This window comes from Pinus tabuliformis, chromosome 5_2, assembly GCF_031772625.1.
Source record: "Pinus tabuliformis cultivar Carrire ecotype Pingquan chromosome 5_2, CPIR1, whole genome shotgun sequence".
In the NCBI taxonomy this organism is placed as follows: domain Eukaryota; kingdom Viridiplantae; phylum Streptophyta; class Pinopsida; order Pinales; family Pinaceae; genus Pinus; species Pinus tabuliformis.
In genome coordinates, this window is record NC_142306.1 from 566,946,271 (window position 1) to 566,972,640 (window position 26,370).

Genomic DNA, 26,370 nt, shown 5'->3' on the forward strand with positions numbered 1-26,370 from the left:
TTTTGGTTTTGATTTGTATAGGGAAGTTATATGTAGATCTCTGCTATCCTTTGGTATGAGGGAGGATGATACTATGAAATGTGGTTGAAGCTTGCATGTTAATAATATTTGTAGTCGAATTTACACGATGCACATGTATATTTATTCGTAGTAAAAATTGTAGTGGATTTTTAAATTTATGTAGTTAAAAATGGTAGTGGATTGGTGCTCTATCTAGGTAACACTCCTAGAGGGGCCGAACTCTTTCCTAGTGGATTCTAGCATAGGGAGTTTGACTCTAATGGACCCAAAGAGAATTGAACCCGCACCTCATGATAGAGGACCAATAAATTGTTGGAGGCTTCAACCATTGGAATCACTTATTGGAAGAATGAATTCAATTCATAATAAGAATATTGTACATATAAATACAATGTTGAAACAATTGGATTCAGTTTCCATAGTTTCTTGCAATTTAGTAACTAAACAATTACATAACACACAATAACCCTAACAGATTAGGTTTCCAACATCCCTCCCCTTAATCAGAAGGGGTGTATATGAGAGTCCAAGAAGATAGCTTAAAATGAAAGAATACATGAAAAACAATAACTGAATGTGCTCTTTGAAATGATGGTTTAATTAAAAAAAACCACTAACCAAGACAAAACAAAAGGTGGGAGAACTCGAGGTCTCAACTGATGGTGGTTTAAGGCTGACCACCAACTTTGGAACTAAAGCTCAAAGAAGTTATTGGAACAACTCCAAATCTAACTAGAAGTTGAAGTCTTCTACTAGTGGAAGTGCTTCCTAATAATGGTTTGAAGATGACCACAAACTTTAGCAGAAATCAAAATCTTCTACAAGTGTTGGTTTAAGGTAGACCACCAACCAAAAAAGCATGCTCATGGAGCATGAATCTGTCTCTGACTACAAATCTAAATCTAGCTATGGCTGACTCTAGCTCTAGAATCTAATACTTGGCTCATGTTCAGGTTGTGGCTTAAGCTCACTTGATAAATCTTAATTGATGAGTATTCAAACCTTCTAAGTGCCTCTGACCTTGCATTGATTAACCCTCACTTGGGGTTATCTATGACTACCATCGGTGGGGCTTAACACATTTTAGTCCAATATTCCTTAGGAAAAATAACTTTGCATGGAGTAATAGTTCAATAAATCTTGAGAATTAGAGAGTAAGAAAATGAATACATTTGCCATCGCGGATGTTCTGGTGATGAATAAGAAACTCTGGTTCCTAAGAGAAACCTTTACACAGAGTGTTGTTCACAATTGTTGTTGACCAGGACAACAACCAAGAGATTTAATTAGGTATTCATGAATAATCTACTAGCAACATCAAATTGGCCCTTGGTGGTAATTATGACGCAATGAAGTCAGTTACAAAAGCAATCTTTGGCGGGCCTCATGAAGGTGACATCCTATATTCAACGATGTTTCTCACATGCTTGGTTCCAACAGGTCCAGTCTCAATGTTGTGGCCTTCAATGTTTCTTGTACACTTCACAATTCTTTTCCTAAATATGATATCTTCTTGCATAGTCGTAAACAACCTATGCTCTAGCAACAATTGAGGGCCATTATACCAAAATGGTTATCATGTTGTTAGCACAATTGAAAACCAATTATGCGAAAATATTCATAATAATTAACATGCAAAACTAATGCGAATGCATGAGGTTTTTCAGACAAAAGTCCGAGAAAGTAGGAAGGACACAAAACTAGTGGCTCAAGTTAATCAAGAAGGAAGATATAACTGGATTTGATAACACTTTTGGAACCACTTATTGGAAAATTGAATTCAATTTGTATTAATAATATTGTAGATATAAATACAATGTTGAAACTATTGGATTTAGTTTCCAGGGTTTTTTGGACTTTAGTAACTGATTACATAACACACCATAACCCTAACGGAGTAGGTTTCCAGCATCAACCAACTGGGCTACCCAACAGTGCTATTAGACCACCATTCCTACCTGCCAAAGAAAAATTTCCCTATGACTGCACTACATAGGGCTACACAATCAACATTGGATGCAAGAAGGATTGTGTATTGTCATTGGGAAATCAATCTTAGTAAGTCCTTTCATTCATTCGCTAACAATAATGTCTTATCCTACATTAAGCATTTTTGTATATATTAGGGATAATGAAATTAGATGATTTATTAGAGAGATTTGGAACTTCATGGTCTTCTCATTGACAATTCTTCGATGATGAACATTGTTCGCCATGATCAATAGATTCAAACTCATCAGAGGCATTGAAAGCATGTCAAAATGAAAAAACATTGAAATATGCCTAATCCTGAACTAGAAACACCACATGGAGAGAAACCACCCATTGATTTAGGGTTCAAAACTGATTGAAATACATATGCGATGAAGATAAGAAAACTCGATAGGTTTCTTCTGTGGCTCTTTTGTAATCCCGACGCTCACCAATTTGGCATATCCAAATGTTTTGAGACTATTAACAAGGTTATCAAGACCTAACTATTCTTGTCATAAACCATTATATAGTCTAACCCTACAATAGATTCATAGACCAAGTGAAATTTAGAAAAATATTGTAAAAATTATTAAAATTTAGTTTAGATTTTATGACACATTTCTAGAAAATAATAAATAAACTGAGACTTCAACCCCTGCAATCGTCTCCATGGCTCTTCATTTTCATTTTTTGTAATTTAATTCCACCTTCACCATGATTTTATGCACTATCATGAATAGAATTCACGTATGATGACCATGTCAGAAAAAAATTGATGAAAGAACAATAATCACTAGCATACCTTAGATATATTTGAATGCTCTGCTAGAAAGTACAAATCTAGGACACCTCTTGGATAGAGCCACTCAACCATGTGCACTCAATATATCACTTAATTTTTTAAGGTTAATATTAATATTAATATTAAAGTTTAATAATTTAAATATTATTTAAATCTCAATAAATTTATAATAATACATTAATAGCTATATTTAATACATTTATTTATAAATTAGCCAAACTATATTAATAAATGTGGTTGATATGTATATCAATCACATGCATAACCACATTAGTAAACATGATTGATATAGACTCATAGGCTTATATGGTAGAGATTTAATATTAATATTCAAGTTCAATAACTTTATTAGTAATTTAATAATATTATTTTGAACCTCAATAAATTTGTAATAATATATTAATAACTATACTTAATACATTAATATATAAATTAACACATTACTAATATATTTATCTACACATAATAACATATCAATGATATATTAATCTACACATTAAGATATTAAACTATACTTTAATATATAAATATAAACATTAACACATGTCAGTCATGATTGACTTGGTTGATCATAGTCAACCTGAACATCCATGTTCAACCATGACTAACAATGAGCATTATGTCCAACACTCCTAAAGTTAACTATAGACATCATGCTTGACATACCCAAAGTCAACATGTTGACATAAACAAACATAGTTAACCTTTGCAATTAAACATAGGTTAAAAGTATATTTAATATTTAATATTTAAGTTTTTTCAATATTTAATTTTTAATATAGCTTTTCTTAACAACGCAACCATATTCAATTATGGTTAAAGTAGCTCAAAGATGGTCAACCATTGCTACTATGGCTGGTAATCCATGGCTAACATTGTCAACCATGTTCATCTATAGTTAAACATTGACAACCATGGCTTGCATTCACCTATATGTTCATTGCTATTCTCTTCTTGTATTCTTCCATATCTTTCATTATTCAAGTTTTTCAACAAAAAAATTACTATTTAGTCCCGAGGCTATCATCCAATGACTACATGTGGAGATTTTGTCCCCATAAGTCCTACGGTTTAATCTCGGGTAGGACTATGTACGCCTGAGAAATTCTCCAGGCGCAATTTCTTCTACTGAAGAAAAAAACAAGGTTAACATTTTTTGCCCATAATCAACCACAATTGACCATAGACAACCATGCTTATGAAATTGACATTGAAATATGACAAATAAATTTCGACATCGCAATATATCAAACAAAAATCAACATGACATTCTAATGAAAAAAACCTTGGCATCACAATGTGATGAGAAAAAATTGGCATCACATTTATTGAACAAAAAATTCATGTTGCATTGTGACGAACAAAACTCAACATTGCACTATGAATAAATAAAAAAATCAACGTTACATTATGTCAAACAAAAATCTACATCACAATATGAAAAAAAATTACAATGTTACAACATGATGACATAGTCAAACGCAATCAACCTTTGTAGTCAACTTATATATCCAATGTTTAAATAGTCAACCTTAATCAATCATATGTTTACTATAATCAATGATAGTCAACCTTGTTCATCCATAGTCATCCACAATCAACCATAGCCAATCATATTCAAATATAGTCAACCATAGTTGACCATGATCAACCATATTCAACCTTAATCATAGTCATGTTTAAAATTGTTTAATAATATTGATATTGATATTAATAAGATTTAAATAGGTTTAATGATAAGGATTTTTAATAACATCATATTAAGCTTTGTTAATAAGTTTCAATAAAGTTTTATTAATAAGGTATTATATTTAATAATGTGCATATTTAGCCCCAAGAGTTAGCTCAATCGGTCAAATCAAGTGCCTCGCCAATGGGAGGTCACAGGGTCGAATCCCGAAAGCTCTTGGGGTTAGGTCAGTAAATAGGCTGAGGGGTGTTGATGCCCTTCGGGTGGCGTCCACTCAGTGTTTAAAACCCTGGATGTAGTGGCTACCCACTGACCCGGGTATCCGTGAACCAGTAAGTGAAAAAAAAAAAATGTGCATATTTAATAAGATATAAAGTTGATTCAATATTCAATTTTAAAAAGGATTGATAAAAATATTAATATTAGTATTAATAAAATTATTATTATTATTATTATTCGTCCCTCGAGTAGCTCATTTGGTGATCAAAGTAATGTGGAATTTGTAAAAACTGAGAGATCCAAGGTTCAAATTCCCTAGTGTGACCCAATTTAAAGAGAGGAGGATGGGTCGTAGACCCCCATAGGTTTACTAGTACTTATGTGTCAAACAAACTACTGAGTTTCTCTGGTATACAAAAGAAAATATTATTATTATTATTATTATTCATATTAATAAGGTTAATCAATAATATCCATATCAATGTTTATGAATAAGATTTAAAATTAAAATTTAATAAGGTTTAAGGTTTATTTAATATTTAATTGGTATGTGTTACATGTCAATTTTTCACCATGATACTTGATCAGTTTATGGATATTTTTACCATCTGTGAACATGTTTGAACCAGCTCCCTCAGAAGTCCAACAACCCAAAATATGTTGAAGTACATGAGAAATTTGAGAAAAATAGTTGTCACACCTTATTAAGTTTCACCCGTGCCGTTTTCTCTAGAGTTTCCCACGCATGCACTGAAATTGACTCTGATAACAACGCAAAGATGCACTCTGTTTGCTACTATAAACCTGCACAGGTGAATTCTAGAAAGTAAAATAAAAAGTACATTCTAGAAACATATTTGGTCAAATATTTCTCAACTGAAAGCTTCTAAGTGATGACTATTCAAACTATAACCCTCAGAAGATGCATCTCCATCCCTTTTCTCATGGTAACTTAATCCCTCAATGAAGGAGTCTCATCCTCCACTTATGGATCTGAAACTTCCTCCTCCTGCCCTGTAAAATGACTAGAGGGTAGAGGGATTGAGGGGGTTAGAATTCAAAGAAAACACACTTATGTTGTTGGTTTGAGATTGGAAAGATTATCGTCTAAGGAGGATATTGAAGGCATTTGGTAGGGGCCTCACGGGATCAAGGCGAAGGTTGTAAGGATCCTATTAATTTTTTATTAATACAAATGAACACTTTCTCCAATTGATTTGTCTTATTGGAATGATGAATGGTTTACAATTGTTTATAATTTTTATTAAGGAAAATTCAATCCCTAATTTCCTTTATCATCAAGCTAAGTTGTTTGGATTATTATATCACATGTGCTTTTGATCCTTTTATGGTCTATGTTTGCAGGTCTTATCAAGCATTGAAGAACTACATCAAGTCACAACAAGAGATCTTCATCATGCATTTCGTGAAATAGGTAAGAGGCTCATCTATTAGTTATACCTATTATAATTCGAACAAGTTCAACTTAGGGAAAGAGTCAGTTCAATTGTGTTGCTTGTTTCTAGTTTCTATTTAGGATCTAGGGAGATCACTCTTGTCTGCAAGAGGGATTGTCTGGTGTAACAAACTGGCGACCATATTGGGGAACGCCTCTGTTCTCGTCTTTTTCCTTAGTTTTGCTTTCTGATTTTTTCCGATTTATCCAAACCCGAGCCTTCATAAATTAATGGCCTTTTAGATCTGAGTGGTTGATTTTTTGACTTTTTCTATTTTTTCTTAGGTTTTTCTCCCTGCAATGTTTCTGTTTGTTAACAAAGTAGTTCTGCACCCTTTTTCCTTAGCAATAGAGTGCATGTGCTCTGTTTTCTGCTGAAAACCCACACAGGCCTTGAAATTTTTTTAAAATTTTGTTTTTTCTTCAACCCAGACCTAAATTTGTTTTTTTGAAAGTGTCATTATCTTTTTTTGGGCTATGTTGTGTCTCTTCTGAACTCAGTTGATTGTTTTATTGATGATTTTTTAGGATTAGATCTTTTTGAAAAAATTCCTTAGGGTTTTGCCTGGTTGATTTGTTGATTGATCAAAACAAGGTAGAGTGTCCTTCTGATTGTGACATTCTTATTCTGTTCTGTCAAACACAGTGGTTAAGCCTTAATTGATGCTTATTTGTGGTCAAAATCACTTTGAATTGAAATTTAGGGTTTCTTAAGACCTTGTGCTTTTGTGAAAGAATTTTAGTTATTTTTGCTTGATAAAAGAAATTGTTGCTTTCATCTTGGAATTTTTTTTACGATTACACTATTATTACCATTAGATCTAAGAATTCATAGGAGAATATGTCTTTTCTCCAACTCTCTTGATTGATTTCTGTGTGCTTGAAAGTTTTGAGTGATTAGAGAAAAAGAGTATTTTGGCTTATTTGATGATTAGGGAAATGTGGAAATTAGTTTGTTGACTGCATTTTCATTACATAATAGTGAAATTGGTTTCTTTAGAAAATTGGAAAAGTTGTGAGTTTTTACATTTCATTTCTCAAAAAAATCAAAGAAACTCTTTATTTTCTCTAAATAGAATTTCATCGAATTTGAAATTTGTTATTTCATTTTAGAGTGCATTAAGATTTCGAGTCATTTCATAACATCATCAGTTTCACCTTCATCACTTATAGAGTAAAGAACAACTTAATAATACAACGTTAATTAAAATTCATCTATAATTTTATATTTTTTTAGGGCTCTTGTCACCTACAGTAGCTTAAGTGCAGGGCTTTGGAATAGGGAAGGAAGTAAGCTTTCCAAAGCTACAAACAAACAATAGAATCTTGAGTTAGGGAGAGAAAATCCAATTATTTCCATTTTAATCTGGGAAGCTCTTCTTATACATGATTTAAGCACGAGATCGTGTTGAATATGGTAAAGTGATTGTACCCACTTCATTGGCATAGATACAGTGATTTTCACGTATTACAACGGTACTGAAAGGTACTAGGGGTCACCTGAAAGTAAACCTCTAGTTGATCATGTGGAGGAGCCTTCAAGGGGATTGAGCTTGTTACTCTGCCCTTGCATGTACGTCTGATCTGCGACTGTCCCCCCAAGTAAAATTGTTGTATTTGGTAAACTTAGTGACTATAATCCTAGGGCTCTACCTAAGGTGACGACAAAGGGAAGGTCCTGCTGTACTTGGAACAAACATTGGATAGACTCACTTGGACTTTTTGGAGGGTAATCTTTGCTCAAGATGGTTTATAGCAGAGTTACTTTCACCGAACTATTTCATTAAGCAGGTTGTTAGGGTAATTGGTTCCAAACACTCATTTCTATAAAAAAATTCCCCTTGATCTCTACGGTGTTGGATTTGATCACCAACTAGTAATTATTTATCTCTGTGAAGAGTAAGTTTGTATGGTTTGAACTCCTAGATTTTTAGTGTGTGTTACTTTCTGTGTTGTTTTTTACTTTTTAGAGACTTTAGGTGTAATTTAGATATTGGGTAATTGATCAATTGAAAATTTTTCATTGTGGTGGAACTACCAAGACAATCAAGTAGGATACTCGAGGATCCCCTTGAGTATACACTGAGTCAGTTAGAAAAGATTAAAGCAAAAAAATCTAAATCATCAGAATTTGGAACTGCAGCAGAAACTCAAACTTCTAGTATTATAGATTTTGATGTGAGAGGAACTGAAGTTAATCAACTGATAAAATCTACTATTTTAGGGCTTGAAACAGAAATTGAATTTAATCAAACTCAGAATTTAACATCACACTCACCAGCAACTGATCTACAAATTACTAAACTCATTCAAACTGAATCAAATACTGGAGAATTTTTGGATACAAACCCCATTTATGAACCAGATATTGACGAACTTGAGTATGATATTTCTGAGCCTAAAATTCATACATCTGCTACAACATATATTCTGAATCCTCCACTTTCACTGCGTGTGAAACTCATTATTACTGATAGTCTCCCTCCTAGTCTCATTTCCATTGAAGAACTTGTTTCAGACAAAGAGGAAGAACCTATAGTTTTTACCAGTGAACCTGCAGATATCTCAGAACTTTTGTTTCAATCTCTTCACCCTGACCCTTGGTATTTCACACCCTTGAAATTTTTAGGACAAGGGATTCTGTGATACACGACTCCTTATTTTACCGTACCAAGTTTTGACTAGTCTACAATGACTACTAGAAGTACTGCATCAGATACATCCATGTTTTCTACTTCTCTGGAGTTAACATTGTATGGTAGTTTTCTACCACCTGGATATCACTCTCTTCTATGAGCTTATTCAAGAGCCTCTTCCTCGAACTCATGTTCAAACATGTAAAGTAGTGTAATTAACCCTACCAATGAAGGTTTGACATCTGAACAATATATTAATATGATTTCCGGTAATGTTGGTAACCCACAAGCTAACTCAACGGTGGTTATTATCCGCCTGGGGGGAAGTTGTCATATCCTCCGCTTGGAGGACAACCTTTTGGTGGACCTTACCTTGTAGCTGGGGGGAAACCCCCTACCAGAAGTTACTTTAATTATGCTCAAATGACTCAAATCGGTTTTGGTCAGCCTATTATGCGTCAACCCGTCATTGGAATGCCTTACCCTGGATTGAATACAATTTGGAACCCTTCATTAAATCAACATTCAATCCTCATTGCTTATCAAGTGCCTTTGTATCAACTTGGCCAACCTCTTGGACAACCTATACAACAAATTCATTTTCAAGCCCAGCCAACCGTCTAATATAATCCATTGACACCTTTCCAGCAACCGCTTCAGCGACCTGTCTCAAGTACTCATCAAACCTTGGTGCAGTCTACCATGCCAACAATTGTTCATAACCCAGGTTCAAGTTCACCTCAAACACCCATTCCAGGAGTATCGCAGGTAATTGTCCCACTTACATCACAGGTTACTATGAAACCCCTTATTCAATCTTTACCTCAGGTATCTAGTGTTCAATCCATTCCTACAATTCTGTCAACACCTCAAATACCAGTTGTACAACCTAGCATCCCATATATGCACGTACTATTTCAAGGGCTACCTTTCCAAGGTTTACCCCAAAGTCGGTTTGTTCAAGGTCCACTTTTTCAAACTCAATTTCTCCAAGGTCAACCCTTGTAAAGTCAACCCTTTCAAGGAAAGTTTATTCAAGGTCAAATGGGTCAGAGTCTCCCCTTTCAAAATCAACCATACCCAGGTCATACGTTTCAACAACCTATTCAATCGCAATATGATATGGCTCATCCTCGATACCCAGGAGGTATGCAAATTCCAACTACTCAGGCTATCCCAAGATATCCTGGATACCCTCCTCCTAGTATGGGACTCATCCCTCAGGGTTATCAATATCCATCGCAAGACCCTAACTCCCAGTTTCCCTTCATTCCAACTTTGGATTTGCCTCACCTTTCTCAGTTAACTAATGATCTGCTTCTTTATTTACCATTATGACCGTCTATTCCTACTAAGTTTCCCAGTGATATTCCTAAGTTCAAAGGTAAGTCAGGTGAATATCCATCCAACCATGTTATGACCTATGATATCTAGTGCGTGTTCAACTCATTAAACAATGATTCTATTAGATTACAACTTTTTCAATGAACCTTAACTGGTTCGGCAGCCAAATGGTATGTAGAATTGTCGTGCACTTCCTTAAACACATTTAATGCCCTTTCTACAACCTTTTTGACCCATTTTCAATTGCTCATTCAGTATGATAATGAAACTGAACTTTTAACTTCTTTGAAGCAGTCAACGTCAACCCATATCTTAGATCACATTCACGAATGGAGACGAAGACGTTGCCTAGTTAAAGTTTACATTCCAGACCATATTTTGGCCGAATGGTTCATAAAATCTCTTTTACCAGTAATAACTAAAGATGTGGCCAAGTGGGGTGTTGTAACTGAAGAGAAGGTAATTGTGCGTGCTCAATACCTTAATCTTATTTATACTCAGTCTGGTACTTTGTATGAAAAGATCTCAGGTTTACCTTGATCTACCACAAATAATCTAGCTCTTCTAGAGTCACATGTCACAGATGGCATGATTGATTTTGTGAGTCAAAAATCTAAGAACAAAAAGAAAAATTCTAAGAAAGTTCAAATTTCAGCTCTATCTAATTCAACAGAAGAAGATCCTTCTCCTGAAGTTACTTCGGAAATTAAAGTTGTAGAGTCATCTACTAGCAAGGGTAAGCAATCCAGAAATAAGAAAAAGGAAAAAGGAAAAACTAAACAAGATAATCGTTCTAAGGAGAAATCAAACAAGAACGAACCGTCTGATGAAAAGAGGAAACCTCGGTATCCTTGCTTAATTTGTGAGGAAGATCATTACACTAAGGAGTACCCACATCAGGCCAAAGTTTCCAAATTCATCAAAAATTCATCCACACCCGTTGTTTTGAAGGATCCTTTTCCTCCATAAGACAGTAAAATGGTTTCTCATGACCAATCCTCCTCATCCGCATTGGTAGATATCATGATGATGTCTACTAGAGTTATGGTAGCAATGAGATCTAAAGATCCAAAGATTACACGTCAAAGATTCCTCTTGAAGATGGAGATGACTCCAGTTCACCTGGTTAAACTTCCACATCTACTCCTCATTCTTCTGAACTGTTACATATTGAAAAACCAAGCCTTGATATGATAGTTAGTTCGCCTCCTAAGGGTATGCTTCGTAAGTCAACCTTTAATCATCATGCGAAGGCTGCCCAAAACTATAACATGATCGAAGAGCTGGCTATGTCACCTTCAACCATGTCTGCGCTTACAGTGTTGCAAACTTGACCAACATAAAGGAAATTATTACTATCAGCCATAGGAGCAGTAGATCATCAAGGCTCCCATTTGATTTTTTTCAATCTCAAAAATCATGTCCTACACCTCCCACACCAACTGGCTTTTCAGATACCAGAATTTGACGATTTTTTCGAACAGTGATTGACGAAGGAGCGTTGACATGTATCATGTCCATTACCTATTGGAAAGCCTTGGGTTCTCCAACAATCAATCAATCTCCCATGACTTTGAAAGCCTTCGATGGAAGAGGTTTTCATTCGTATGGACTTTTAAATGATTTGTCAATCAAATTAGAGGGAAAAATGGTTGCAATAGACGTTGAGGTTGTTGATTCTCAACTTGACTATAACCTTTTGCTTGGTCGAAGCTAGACTTATGCCATGGCGGAAATAGTCTCATCATATTTATGACGATTATGTTTCTTCACAAAGGAAGAATTGTGAAAGTAGACCCTAATTCCACCGGTAGTATCCCATTTGTTGGAAAATCAACCACTCCATATGAGGAAGTTGGTGTTGGCCTTCTCAAAGACTCATCTTTGATGGGAACTTTCGCGTTCCCTCCACCCATTTTCCTTCATAATGAAGCACAGATTAACATGATTACATCAAGTACTTTCAAATCAGGAGATCTGTGGAAAGTTTCTATAGAATCCGAAATGATCTTATATGGCGATGAAATGCCTTGTAGCCATTTTGAGTTAGCCTATGAAGCAATTAAGTCTTTTTCCAGCCCATCAACATCTGATAATGATTGAATGAATACGATTATTGACGAATATTCTTATTTTTCACGCTTGGAACCAACCTCTATGCCTAATCCTTTTAACACATATTTTTTAACTAATGAAGGGATTATGGAAGTCATGACCTTGGACGAAATTCCATGGACCGATACCCATCATCGTTCTACTTTCTTGCCATCCTTTGACACAATTGAGAATAATTTCTCATCTATGTTTTCATATGAGACCCTTACTAACCCTCAATGTCCAACATCTACACTTTCTTCCAGTTCTAAACATAATTTAGCGAACATATCGACAACAATACCTACAGATATCTCAGTGAAACTCAGGATAACTAAAAATATTCATATAGGAGCTTCTTGTTCCTTAGAAGAGATATAAACTTACAAAGCCTTATTTCAGGAATTCTGCGACATTTTTCCTTGGTCCTACGAAGAGATTCCAAGAATCAACCCTAGAATTGTTGTACATGAAATAAAAACTTATCCGGATGCTAAGCCAATTAGACAATGATTATGTCCTATTCACCTGCGAAAAGCTGCCGCTATCAAAATTGAGGTTGAAAAATTGTTGAAAGCAGGATTCATCTACCTTATTCCTTTAAACGATTGGGTATCAAATATTGTGCCCATTAATAAAAAGAAAAGAACTATCCGAGTGTGCATTGATTACTGAGATATCAATAAAGCTTATCCCAAGGACAATTATCCATCTTCGTATATTGACCAAATTATCGATGACTGTGCCAGGAATGAATTTTTTTCCTTCATGGATGGATTTTTTGGCTACAATTAGATAAACATACTCTTTTCCGATCAATATAAGACCAAATTTATATGTCCATGGGGAACTTTTTCATACCGTAAAATCCCATTTGGCCTAAAAAATGTTGGCGCGAATTTTCAACGAGCAATGTCTTATGCATTCCACAATATCAAGCATATTGTTCATCCTTATTTAGATGACTTACAATCTCATTCAATGAAATGGAAGGATCACCCATTTCCCTTAAAAGAAATTTCATTAGGTGCAAACACTACAATATTCACTTGAATCCACACAAATGGGATTTTTGTGTACAATCAGGTCGGCTTCTAGGTTTCATCGTTTCAAAAGAAGGCATTTGTGTTGACCCCCTCAAGGTAGAGGCAATTCTGAATTTTCCTGCTCCTTCTAGCCTTAATCAACTCTAAATTTTGCAAGGGAAGGAAAACTTTTTTCATAGATTCATCCAAAATTACGTTGAACTAACCCAGGGTTTTACTCGACTGTTGAAAAAGGGAATTCCATTTTTCTAGGATGAGCTTGTTGATAAAGATTTTGATGCATTAAAGCATGCACTGATTAATGCGTCGTTACTGCATCCACCTGCTTATCATCAAGACTACTTTCTGTACTTAGCTGCATTTGATGCCACCATTGGCATGGTGTCAGTCCAAGAGAATGATTCTAGAAGCGAACATGTGATTTACTATTTGAGTAGGAGTCTCACTAAAACTGAGATTAAATACGCACATGTGGAGAAGTTAGCCTTGGCAGTTGTGCAAGTTGTTCAACGATTCTGTCACTATATACTTCTCTAAAAAACAACTGTCATTTCAGATTGCAACCCCATGATGTACATTCTCTCGAAACAATTGCTAGGGGGCAAATACCTAAAGTGGATAGTTATTTTTCAAGAGTTTGATTTGGAATTTGAAAAATCCAAATCAAATAAATCCTTGATTTTCGCCGAACTATTGTGTAACTTTCCCCATAATGATATGGAAACTATAGCAGAAGATTATTTTGCTAACAAATCTCCCTTTCTTATTAGTACATTAGATCTGTGGTATGGAGACTCCAAACACAAAATTTTAGGCATGAGTTATCCAAACTTGATCATCGGCGAATTCAATACCAATCCCAACAATACAATATTGTTGGTGACACTCTTTACTGTCATGGTACCGATTCTATATTCCGATGTTGTTTAACTTTTCAAGAAGCCAAAAAGACTTTAAATGACTGCAACTCTCCAGTGTGTGGCGATCACATGTTTGGGTATGCTACTGCCCAAAAGATATTACGTCCTGGCTATTTTTGGTCATCAATGTTTAAAGACTGCATCACTACAGTCTGCAAATTCCATAATTGCCAAATCTATGATCGCAAAATGCGAGCACCTCCAGCTCCTCTTCACCCTATCATTGTTGTCGATCCTTTTTCCAAATGGGGCATCGACTTCGTCACATGTAACCCTCACTCGGCCAGGGGGCATGGATACATTATCCTTGCAGTTGATTACTTTACAAAATGGGTTGAGGTGATGCCTACATATAGAGACAACAACGAAACTGTAGCCATTTTCATTTTCAATCATGTGATTTCTCAGTTCGGTGTCCCACAAGCTATTGTTACAGACCATGGTAGTCATTTTTGTAACTTTATGACCGTCAAACTGTCTGCACAACTCAGCCTTCGCCATGATATCTCTACTCTGTATTATTGACAAGCTAATGGTCAGGTTGAAGATGTCAATAATTTTTAACCAATATGATTAAATATATAGTTGGTATGCATAAAGGAAATTGACATTCTATGCTTTTTTCATCACTGTGGGCTTACCGTACCACTATAAAAACATTGACTGTTTTACTCCTTTCCAACTCGTTTATGGTTTGGAAGCAATATTACCTATTGAACGTGAAATCCCATCCCTCAAACTAGCTATCAAAATATTACCTACTACCTCTACGGACAAAGAACGCTTTGTACATCTAGCTCATTTAGATGAAAACCGCCATAATCCTTTATTGGCTAGCAAAGCTCACCAGAAACATGTCAAAGCCCACTATGATCAAAACATTAATTCTCGTTCATATTCAAAAGGTGACCTGGTCTTGGTTTATGATCAAGCTCATGACAAGTTAGGAGCAGGGAAATTCAAACCCATGTGGCGTGGCCCTTACATCATAAAATGTATATTAGCTGGTTGATTACGATGGTATTCCTTTGGGAAAGCCTAGAAATTGTCTTTACCTAAAGAAACATTTTGCATAAAAATTTTGGTGAAGATTTGTACATTATTTACCATTTTTTAGGTATGTGTGATAGTTAATGATTTTACATTTTTCTGCTACTTCTCCTGCTTATCTCGTTTCTACATTTGATTTGAATATGTCAACGTCCTCTCATACTTACATTGGCTTTGCTAATGGCGCTAGTCATAGTACTCAGAATTTATCTTTTGCAGCCTGGGTTATCTTTTCACCCAGTGATGAGCTAGTTTCTATTCATGGAATATGCCTCGGTCAAACAATGAACAATATATCAGAATAAAGCGCAGTCATTGATCTATTAGTTGATGCCATCACATTTGGTGTCCGATGTTTGATCATTAGGTTATATTCACATCTCATGGTATTACATTTAAACCGTGTCTATATAGTAAGGAGTCCAACCATGTTAAGACTATTTTTACAAGTCCATCTCTTGGAAAGGAAATTTGATTACATCGAATATCAACATATTACGAGATATTTAAACACATTAACATATGCATTGGCGAATCATGTCTTAAATAGACATTTGCAACATTTGTAATTTAAAAACAATATTCGTTCATACATTGATTGAGATAAACATAAGTAAAAAGTAGTAGGCTTTTCATTAAAATAGAGTTTGGGTGTGTCTACAAAATATGTCATCCTAGGACACAAGGTCACGTGGTCTTTCATTTTCTGAATATGATGACACCAAAAAGTAAAAAATGGTCCAAGAAACTAGAAGAGCTAGGCATGATTATGCTCATGATAACAAATGATAGCATGAGCAGTTCGACGCAACAAACATCTGAGAGGCCTTGGAACCCCAACTACATGTCTCTGATAGGTGCGTGGAATGTCATTGGTCCCAATCTCAGATGTTGGAAGTCAACATCTCAAGTTTATGCTCTAACTCTGTCAGGATATCCTCTACCTTTGGGTTCACTGCACAGCTACTATAGGCTTCTCACCTCGTCTATTGTATCGTCTCAGCCCAGCTGGTTGGGTTGGACCCACATCTACACATGAATTTTGGATAATTAGCCTTTGTAGAGAAAAAAACACACAAAATTTTAAAATTTTGAAAATATGTCAAAATGAGAGATTCTTACCTAGATCACCCCACTGAGTTCCAGCTAGAAGTGGGATATCAAGATCACCTACGTAATCTATCCCAGCATATGGAAAGTCCTTGATTGAAACAATCTACTAGCCTAACCAATCAAAAAACTTTGTCGTATACCTCACTATAGGACCATCACGTCCATGGTGTGCCATTAGTGCAACCCACCTCATCATGTGTGGATCCCTCAAAACCCCCTCATCTGCCAAAATATGTTGTGGCCGGAGAACAAGAACCCTCTCTAGGGAAAAAGAAACAAGAATGGCACCATAATCGAAATTCTTCAGTTTTCCATTCTTGCACCTAGTCAACTGGCCCTTCATGTTCACCACCATTGCCTCGCACCAGTTGTATACTGTGGATTCCCAGCATTCCACAACCATCTGCATCTGTGCCCATGTGGCTAGATGAAGGGTAGCACTGCCACACAGTTTGAAAATAGTGAAAGCAATGGTTCTCAAGGGTAAAATTTCGATGGATTGAATGTCAATTCTTCCATCCTTGGGTGGTGCACCCATGCAAAAGCATCGTAGGTATCCATCAGTAGTATCTCTCCCCGACCTCGATCTAAATAGTGAAATATCAGCTCCCCGATGAGACAACCCAGTTAGGAAATAGATATAATCAATGTCAATGGTAAGGCGATAATCAATGATCACAAAACACTATTCCTAGATATTCCAGGTCCTTACCAACCACGTCATTAGATCTACTTGAGCTTTCATCCTAGGGATAAGCTAGTATTTTAGGAGACCACAAGTCCTGAGAGCCTATAAGGTGGTCGGATTTTCCAAAGCTTCCAAATCATTGGCTTCATGCTCTCTTTCCCTCCACTCCATTTTTTAGCAATCAAATGACCTGAAATGGCCATTTTAAATCAGTTAGAAACATTTTTAAAACTCATCTCATATTTTTTATGGCTAAAAAATTATTTAAAAATAATCCCCTGGCACCTGCGCGGCCGCCCTTTTAGGCACAAGGTATAGATGCGTGGATTTTTCCCGCAGAATTTCGCATAGGTCGTGATTTTCTGTGTGGAAACTTTTATTAGCCTATGCAAGCCCGATTGAAAAAAAAAAACCCGCGCAGGGCCGAGGGCGCATTTTTGAACAAATTTTTGCTCCAAAAAATAAAATGAAAGGTCAAAATGGAAATCTAAACAGATAAAAAGCTAAGTTATGGAGAGATCTTCTACCTAGAAGAAACAGTGTGCGATTTTATCCACCGGTTGGCTCAGAATCAGTCTTGGAAGTTTGATGGTAAAAACTCCTCTCTCTGCTCTGAACTGGTGAAAATGAAAATGGTAAAAATAAATTACTTTTTCCCACTTTTATAAGTTTTTTGGAGCTTAAAAAATATTATTTTTTATGTTTTGAACCTTTTTGAGAGGGAAAATGCCCCTTTTTGAGCAGTTATGACAAGTTATTGAGTTTAAATGTGCAGGATCATTTACGGAGTCAAGATGAATCATTTTTGACATTTTAGCAAACTTTTATCACTTTTCATGCTCTTAAAAAATTACGAAAAGAGAAAAACATGGAGTCTTCTTTTAAGCCCTTTTCAGACTCTTTCAAAACAAAAATATCACAGAGTACTTACTTGTTTGAAATCATAAAAGTAAATGAAAAACCGTCCACTCAGTATAAGTTTACCCCTTTTACAGACTGAGCTAGGACTGTTTACGAAAATGGTATATGTTTACCAGACATGGTCAATAGAGTTGTCTCTTGTATTATTTTGTCAGACCTGAGAGACTAAATTGACAAAAAAGAACATGATGGAGTCTACTTATGTTTTTCTTCCAACTCTCTAAAAATGAAAAACGTCGAGCTTTACTTTTTCTGGGCTCTTTAAAATTTTACGGTAAAAGAACTGAATGAGTTTCCTTTTTGTGTCTTTTTCAAACTCTTAAAAGAAAATGACACCGAGTTACCCATTTACTGGACTCGTAAAAAATTAAACAGTATCAGACTCATTAAGCATAACGAGACTAAACCGTTCCTTCTTAGGGTTCGTTAAAAATACTTCGATGGACTCATCCGAAGGATGAGCTTATAGTCCAAGCATATGTTATCCTCCTCAAGCTTGTAAAAAATAAATAAGTACTTGCCAGTAATGGTGGGGAGAAACTGGGAAAGTGTTCATTTTACATTATCAGTTTTAAAAGATAGCATGTCGCTTTTGAACATGGCACTCCGTCACATTCATGTTCGAGTTGGTAAATCCATTTGCCTTACAGTTAATCAAACCTCATTGAAAGTCTTCATGGTTTTGTGTATTATCGTTAAGTCAAATGATGCCAAGTCATTTTCGTGTCATTATGTGCTCAAGAGAAGTTCAACCTCAGTTCAAAACCCTTTGCAAATTATATGCCTTCATTTGCATCAACCATCCTTGAGTCAATCCTTGCAAACTATTTTCAAAACTTGATATCGTATTTCATGTCATAGGCTTTCCTACGACAAATCACTTCCTATCGACTTCAACTCATTATCTAGGAAGTTGATTTAGAAACCTTCAGTACCTTGAAGCCTGCATGCCTTAATGACAGGTTTCTCACTTTTGAATACAGGTTCTCATCATTTTCCTTTGATCGAATGAGTTTATGAGTATTCGACTTTAGATCACTTATTCACACTTCATAGATTGTATTGGGAGTACCTTGAGAACCATTTTCATTATTGGTGGTTTCTCTCACACTTGTTAATAGTTCACATCATTGACCAACAATCAAGTGGTTTCTTCCATGTTTGACTTCGACACATTCACTCACATGGTTAGAATCATACTTTGGATCAAGAGATGGAGATCAAGACCCTAGATCTAGTTTCATCAATCCAGGTTGCGAGGAAATTTTATATTCATGACTATAAAGATAGATGGCTACATCCATGTGTGTCTACCATCTGTATGATCTTAGTTTTTCCATGCTTGTTCATTGAATTCACTTTACTCTGAATATGGGAATGCCAACCTCAAAGATTTTTTTATATATATTTGCATTGTGTTCCTTGAATGTTCCTTGCAGGTTTCCGACCATTGCCTCTGATCCGATCCTTGGAATGATAAAGCACTTCAATCTTTTAAACTTTTTTTTACAGACTTCACACTTTAGGGGGAAATCTGTTACATGTCAATTTTTCACCATGACACTTGATCAATTTATGGATATTTTTACCATCCATGAACATGTTTGAACCAACTGCCTCAGAAGTCCAAAAACCCAAAATATTTTTAAGTACATGAAAAATTTGAGAAAAATAGTTGTCGCATCTTGTTAAGTTTCACCTGCACCGTTTTCTCTAGAGTTTCCCGTGCATGCACTGAAATTGACTCTGATAAAAAAACAAAGATGCACTCTGTCTGCTACTATAAACCCGCGCAGGTGAATTCTAGAAAGTAAGAATAAAGTACATTCTAGAAACATAGTTGGTCAAATATTTCCTAACTGAAAGCTTCTAGGTGATGACTATTCGAACTATAACCCTGAGAAGATGCATCTCCATCCCTTTTCTCATGGGAACCTAATCCCTCAATGGAGGAGTCTCGTCCTTCTCTTATAGATCTGAAACTTCCTCCTCTTACCCTATAAAATGTCTAGAAGGTAGAGGGATTAAGGGGGTCAGAATTCAGAGAAAGCAAACTTATGTTGTTGGTTTTAGATTAGAAAGCTTTTCCATATAAGGACACGATTGAAGGCATTTGGGAGGGACATCACAACATCAAGGCGAAGGTTGTAAGTCTCCTCTTAATTTTTGATTAATACAAATGAACACTTTTTCCGATTGATTTGTCTTATTGGAATGATGAATGGTTTACAATTGTTTATAATGTTTATTAAGGCAAATTCAATCCCTAATTTCCTTGATCACTAGGCTAATTTGTATGGATTATTAGATCACATGTGCTTTTGATCCTTTTATGGTCTATGTTTGCAGGTCTTATCAAGCATTGAAGAACTGCATCAAGTCACAACAAGGGATCTTCATCAGGAATTTCGTGAAATAGGTAAGAGGCTCATCCATTAGTTATACCTCTTATAATTCGAACAAGTTCAACTTAGGGAAAGAGTCAGTTCAATTGCTTTTCTTGTTTCTAGTTCCATTTAGGATCTAGGGAGATTGCTCTTGTTCGCAAGAGAGATTGTCTGGTGTAATAGTATGCCAATTTAATGAACAAAATTTGACATCGCATGTGTTTAGGAGAAAAAAAAATCACAATGAATTGTGATGAACAAAACTCAATATTGCAATATGACAAAAAAAAAAAATTAACTTCACAATATGACAAACAAAAATCCACTTCATAATGTGACAAACAAAATATCAACATCACAATATGACAAATTGAAATCAGCGTTACAATGTGTTGAAATTAGTGTCACTGTGATAAAGACAAAATAATATTACAATGACATAGGGGAGCTCTGCAGTTTTGGGTCGCAGGGTGTCTTTATTATGCAAGGGTTTCTCCATAGGCTCCATCTTGGGTCTATGTTTCCATAGTGTCAACCTTAGGTTCTTTTTCCCAATTGTCGTCTTTAGTATATGTCATTGCACCATCATGCTTGAGGTGGTATCCAAGTGGATCTCCACTCATGTGAATGGAAATCCATGATATGTGACATTTAGTTTCCCATGGTAAGCAATTTTTTGATCCTCTCACTCTTTATTGCTCACACTTGATATTTGAGATCTTTCAAGTGCCTTGATAGAGGAAGAGAAAGTGGACTTTGGCCCGAATAGTCTACATCTCATTTCCATATTCATATCAAAATAGGAAATCAATACAAATGCCTCTGATCCGTTGATCCCTCCTTGTGATCTAGAATCTGATTCATCACCTTTTCATTGGGAAGGAAATTTCCCTACATTAGATGTTCATCCCATTTTTCCAGAAGGTTTACAGAAAACAACTGCTCCTCGAATGGAGTCTGTTCGTGTGGTGCATGTTCTATTCTCCATTCCAAACAAGCCCTAAAACCTCACCATGAGAAGTGCAAAATGGTCATAGGTGATGACATTCCTCTCTCGGGCATCCACATTCTTCAAGAGAGGGCTTTGGTGTATTATTTTATAGATAATATGGTTATTCCACCATATCTCTAGCATTGATTATAGTCGAAAATGGTTTCATTATTGGGTTCCACTCCTAAATTCCATGCAATTAGTCATTGTTGGTTTTGCATGATCTTATATTCTACATAGGAGGTTAATATTATTTTTTCTAGGGATTAGTCCTAGGGGATTTGTAGTCTCTCAATTTAAAGGTGGAACTTTGATTTTGACGTGACCCTTAAGTCGATGAGAACACAAAATATGGGCTCTTCTGCTTGGAATTCCAATTTTTTTTGGAATCCTTTGATTCTATGAAAAATTGGAAATCACATTGTTCAGTTCATGAAAGTTGAAGAGGATTTTTTCTCAAAGCAATACAAAAGAGTCACATGGGTGCAGGTGGAGGTTAATATGAAGGAATGTTTTCTCAAGGACATTGATTTATGCTATCATGGGAGAACTTGGATTCAACAAATTGACTATTGGAAACTATCCTTCAGGTGTTATCTCGGCCATGAAGTAAGTGATTTAGTCAATTCTTGCGTATATAATGTCAATAAAACAAAACCTCTGAGGACAAAGTGGGTTAATAAATCCCATGTTCCTAACACACATATTTCTCTTGAAAATCAATGGAATTCGATGGAACAAAATGACACATTTGTTGCTCTAGTTGTTGAGATGTCGCCAACAGAGGAACATAATACCAATTCCCATATGGAGGTTTTGGGTAAGCATTTTCTAAAATATCTTATCGCTCCTACTTCAAAAATGAAAAATAATGTGGGGAATCATAAGGAAAACAATTTGTGCTTTGAAGAGGATTCAGAAATTTGTTTGGTAGCTTCAAAGTATCCTCCAACTATGACAATGGTTTCTTTGTCTAGATTTCCCATCATTCAATTAAATCCGAAAGTCCCTCCACCTTTGGTCAGCTATTCTAATTCGCCGACCCCTTCTTCGTGTACTTCCATGTGAGCCTTTGTTTCTATTCCTCCCAAGAATTTTTCATTTGTGTCCTAATCAAACTCTTCCCATGATAAAAATCGATCTTATCCCCTTCAATGGTGCATGGTTCGTAATGATGATGCTCCAATCTATAGAGTCTTAACCTTAGACTCTCCCTCCATTGGTCACATCCACAGGAAATGTAACCAGTTTAAATATCAAAGTACGACTAAATAGGATATAGAGAAAGGAAATCATACCACGATTGATAAGGAACTTAGAGATAATGCCTCCCTACGGGACTATAAGTGAATATTTTGTCATTAAATTTGAGGAGGATCAAAGGCACTCCCAAAATATTTTTCCTCAAAAGGCTTATTCATGAAAATAAGCCCAATCTCATATTTATTCAAGAAACAATGATTAATTGTGATAAAGCTGAGGAATTTATGGCTCCATGGCTTCATAATTGGTCTTTTATGGCTACCAATTCCCTGGGACAATCTAGGGTTTTAGTCACAACTTGGAAATCTTCTTTCAATCTTCACTCATCGTCAATTATGTCATGATACATTTGCATGGAAATGGAGGTTCTCAAATTAAGTCTCAATATTCACATTGTGAATGTTTACAACCCTTACGTGGATCAAAAACCCTTTTGGGACAACTTGGCTATCACCAAAGTTATCGACATTCATCTTGTTATATTAAGTGGTGACATGAATTTCACAACCACGATTAGGGAGGTGTGGGGAAGGCAGCCAAAAGATATCCATTGGAAGAATACTTCTCTCATTTTATTAGCTCTTCTAATCTCATTGATGTGGAAACTATCTCTCACTCCTAAATGGAGGAATTCTAGGTCCAATGTGGAAGCAACAACCAAAACAATTGATCAATTTCTTATTTCCATTTTTTTCTTCTCCACTAACATCAAAATGAAAACTTGGGTAGAAGATGGCGGTATTTCAAATCATTGTCTAAGGCTCCTGGAAATGACTAAATTTAATTTGAAAACTCCCATTCCCTCTCATTTCAACCATACATGGCTCAGATAAGAGGAATATATTAAAATGATCGAGACCTCATGGGTTCCACTTAGCTCAAATCGCCATAGTACCTTTATGTATCAAATGTTAGAAAACCTAAAGATGGGAAAAAAGAAATCTAGAATTTGGGATAAGGAGTATCAAGAAAAGGTGGAGATAAAACTGAAGGACCTATAACATAAGATTCATGACATATACTCCTTGAATGATGCAAGTTTGTTCTCTGATGCGATCACTAAAATCTGTGTAACATGGAATGCGAGAAAAGGGAGCTCCTCACAAAGGAATAGGAAGCATGGCAATTAAGAAGTCAAGCTATATGGATTAAGGAGGGGGATAACAAAAACAAGTTCTTTCATATTTTTTCCAACATGAGGAAAAACATGAATACAATCTAGTCCATCAAGGATCAATGATGGAACATCCTTTCAGGATATTGCAAAGTTAGGATCCCATCATTTCAAGCATATTTTTACATAACCTGAAGGTTGTACCATTCATGATTTTTTAGAATCTTTGTCCCTATTTCCTCAAACTATATCAAATCAAATGAATGATTCGTTGTCTCCGAAAGTTTTGGAGGGAAAGCTCTTGGAATTTATCTCCTATAAGCAAAGACATAAGTGCCCTAGTCGAAATGAATTATGATGGAGATTTTTTCAAGCTTCTTCGATTTCATTAAAGAAAATCTTATTAAGGTCGTTAGGGAATTGCAAGCCGCGGGAAAAGCCTTGCGATCTCCAAACTCAACTTTCAATGCACTGATCCCGAAAGTTCAAAATGTTGAATCTTTCAATGACTTTCTCCCTATACCCTATTGCAATTTGATAAACAAATTAATATAAAAAAATCTACCAAATTGAAACCTGTGCTTAGCAAGATGATATCAATAGAGAAATTCATATTTCTTTAGAATAGGTAAATACATGACGCAAACTCACTTCCCTAGGAAACTCTTCATTCCATGAAGACAAGAATATAAGTGTTGCTTCCATCAATATAGACCTCTCTAAAGCATACAATAAGGAAAATTAGATGTTCATAAGGCTTGTACTAGTCGATCTTAGCATGAACCTCAAGATGATTAACTAGATTATGGGTTGCATCTAGTCGGCTAGCTATGTTGTGCTCATAAATGGGTGTTCATACTTCACTTTTAGTGCATCTTGAGGGCTAAGGAAAGGTTTCCCTTTATTGCCACTCCTCTTTCTATTAATTGCTAAATATTAGCAAACTCATGCATGATGCCATAATTAAAGAATACTTAAAAGGAGTGAACATATCTTGATTTGTATCCATCTCACACCTCTTATTTGTGGGTGATTATTTCCTATTTATCTTGGGTACCGATACTTTCTTCTAAGTCTTAAGGAACATTCTAGATCATTTCACATTGGTTGCATGAATGGTTATAAACTACCGAAATTATTGTATGATTCTCCATAATCTATTAGATGTTTCTTCCTCATGTATCCACCAATTATTTAAATTCTAGTATAAATCCTTATAAGAAGTGAAATACTTAGGATTCATGTTAAAATCAAATGACTACAGATTTGATGACTTGATTTGGTTATATACAAAAAGGTGGAAAAGTGCATGGCATTCTAGACCAATAGAATGATATCAAGGGGAGGATGTTTGGTACTAGTTAAATTAGTCCTTGAAGTATCTCGATGTATTGGACTTCGATTTCTCTGGTCCCTAGAGGAATCCTCAATAAATCAGGAAGCTACATTTTTGGTTTCTATGGATTGGGAACGCAAAGTATAGAGGGTTCCCTCTTGTATCTTGGTCTACTCTTTCCATACCTAAAACGATGGGAGGTTGGGGACTTAAAAATATCCATATTTTCTATCAATCTCTAGCAGCCCATGGTCTTTGACGTTTCCTTAACAACACATCTCTTTGGGGGCGAGCTATGTAGACAAAATATTTAGGAGATAAATCTATTGTGTAATGGTATAGGGACCCAACCAAATCCTGTAAAAATGCATCCATAATATGGAGATCTCTCACCAAATCCTTTCCTTTTGTTGAAAAATTGGGTTGTTTGTAGAATTTGAAATGGTTGTTCCATCTGAATTGGAGTGGTTTAATGGTATAGCACTCGAAAGAATTATTGTCTTTCAGAGAACTGTATTCATCTTTTGAGATATGTTGGGATCCTTGTCTCGGCTAACGTCGAATCTCCATCTAACATTCTAACAGGAAGCCAAGCATGGAAATCAATAGTTGACTTATCTCTTCTAGAACTAGAAGCCGTTGAGTGGACTGGCTATGTCATATTTCTAGTCTCTTCCCTTATTCGTTTAGATGAAGATGACCCAGATTACTTGACCTAGTCAAAGAATTAAAATTCAGGGGAATACACAACAAATTTGTGTTACAAGGATTTTTTAGAATCAAATCCTTTACAACCACAAAGGTGGTGGTTCGATATTTATGGGAACATGCTTTTCCACTCAAATGAAAAATGACAATGTTATGGTTGGGACTGAACAATAAATTGCTAACATGAGATAATCTACTCAAAAGGGGTTGGTCTGGTCCAAATCATTGTGCCCTATGCCATGCAAAGACATAATCCATCTCTCATATTTTCATTTCATGTCCCTATACAGAAAATACTTGGAGTATCCTCTATTCAAATTTTGCTTGGATGTCTACTCGCTGGAATAAATAATCATTAGAGGAATTCAATCAATATTAGATATCCAATCACTCTATGTAGTTTTACCAGTATTTCCTTGCTATCTTCATAAATAATATTTGGTGGGCACACAATCAGGGCATTTTGCATAACAAATACATACCCCCTGAAGTGATGAGAAAAATCATAGAGAAATTGGTAAAGGAATTTTGGGTAGAGCTAAAAAGTAAGAAGACAAGGGTCCCAATTATGCTTAATATAGACAAACAAATTTCGTG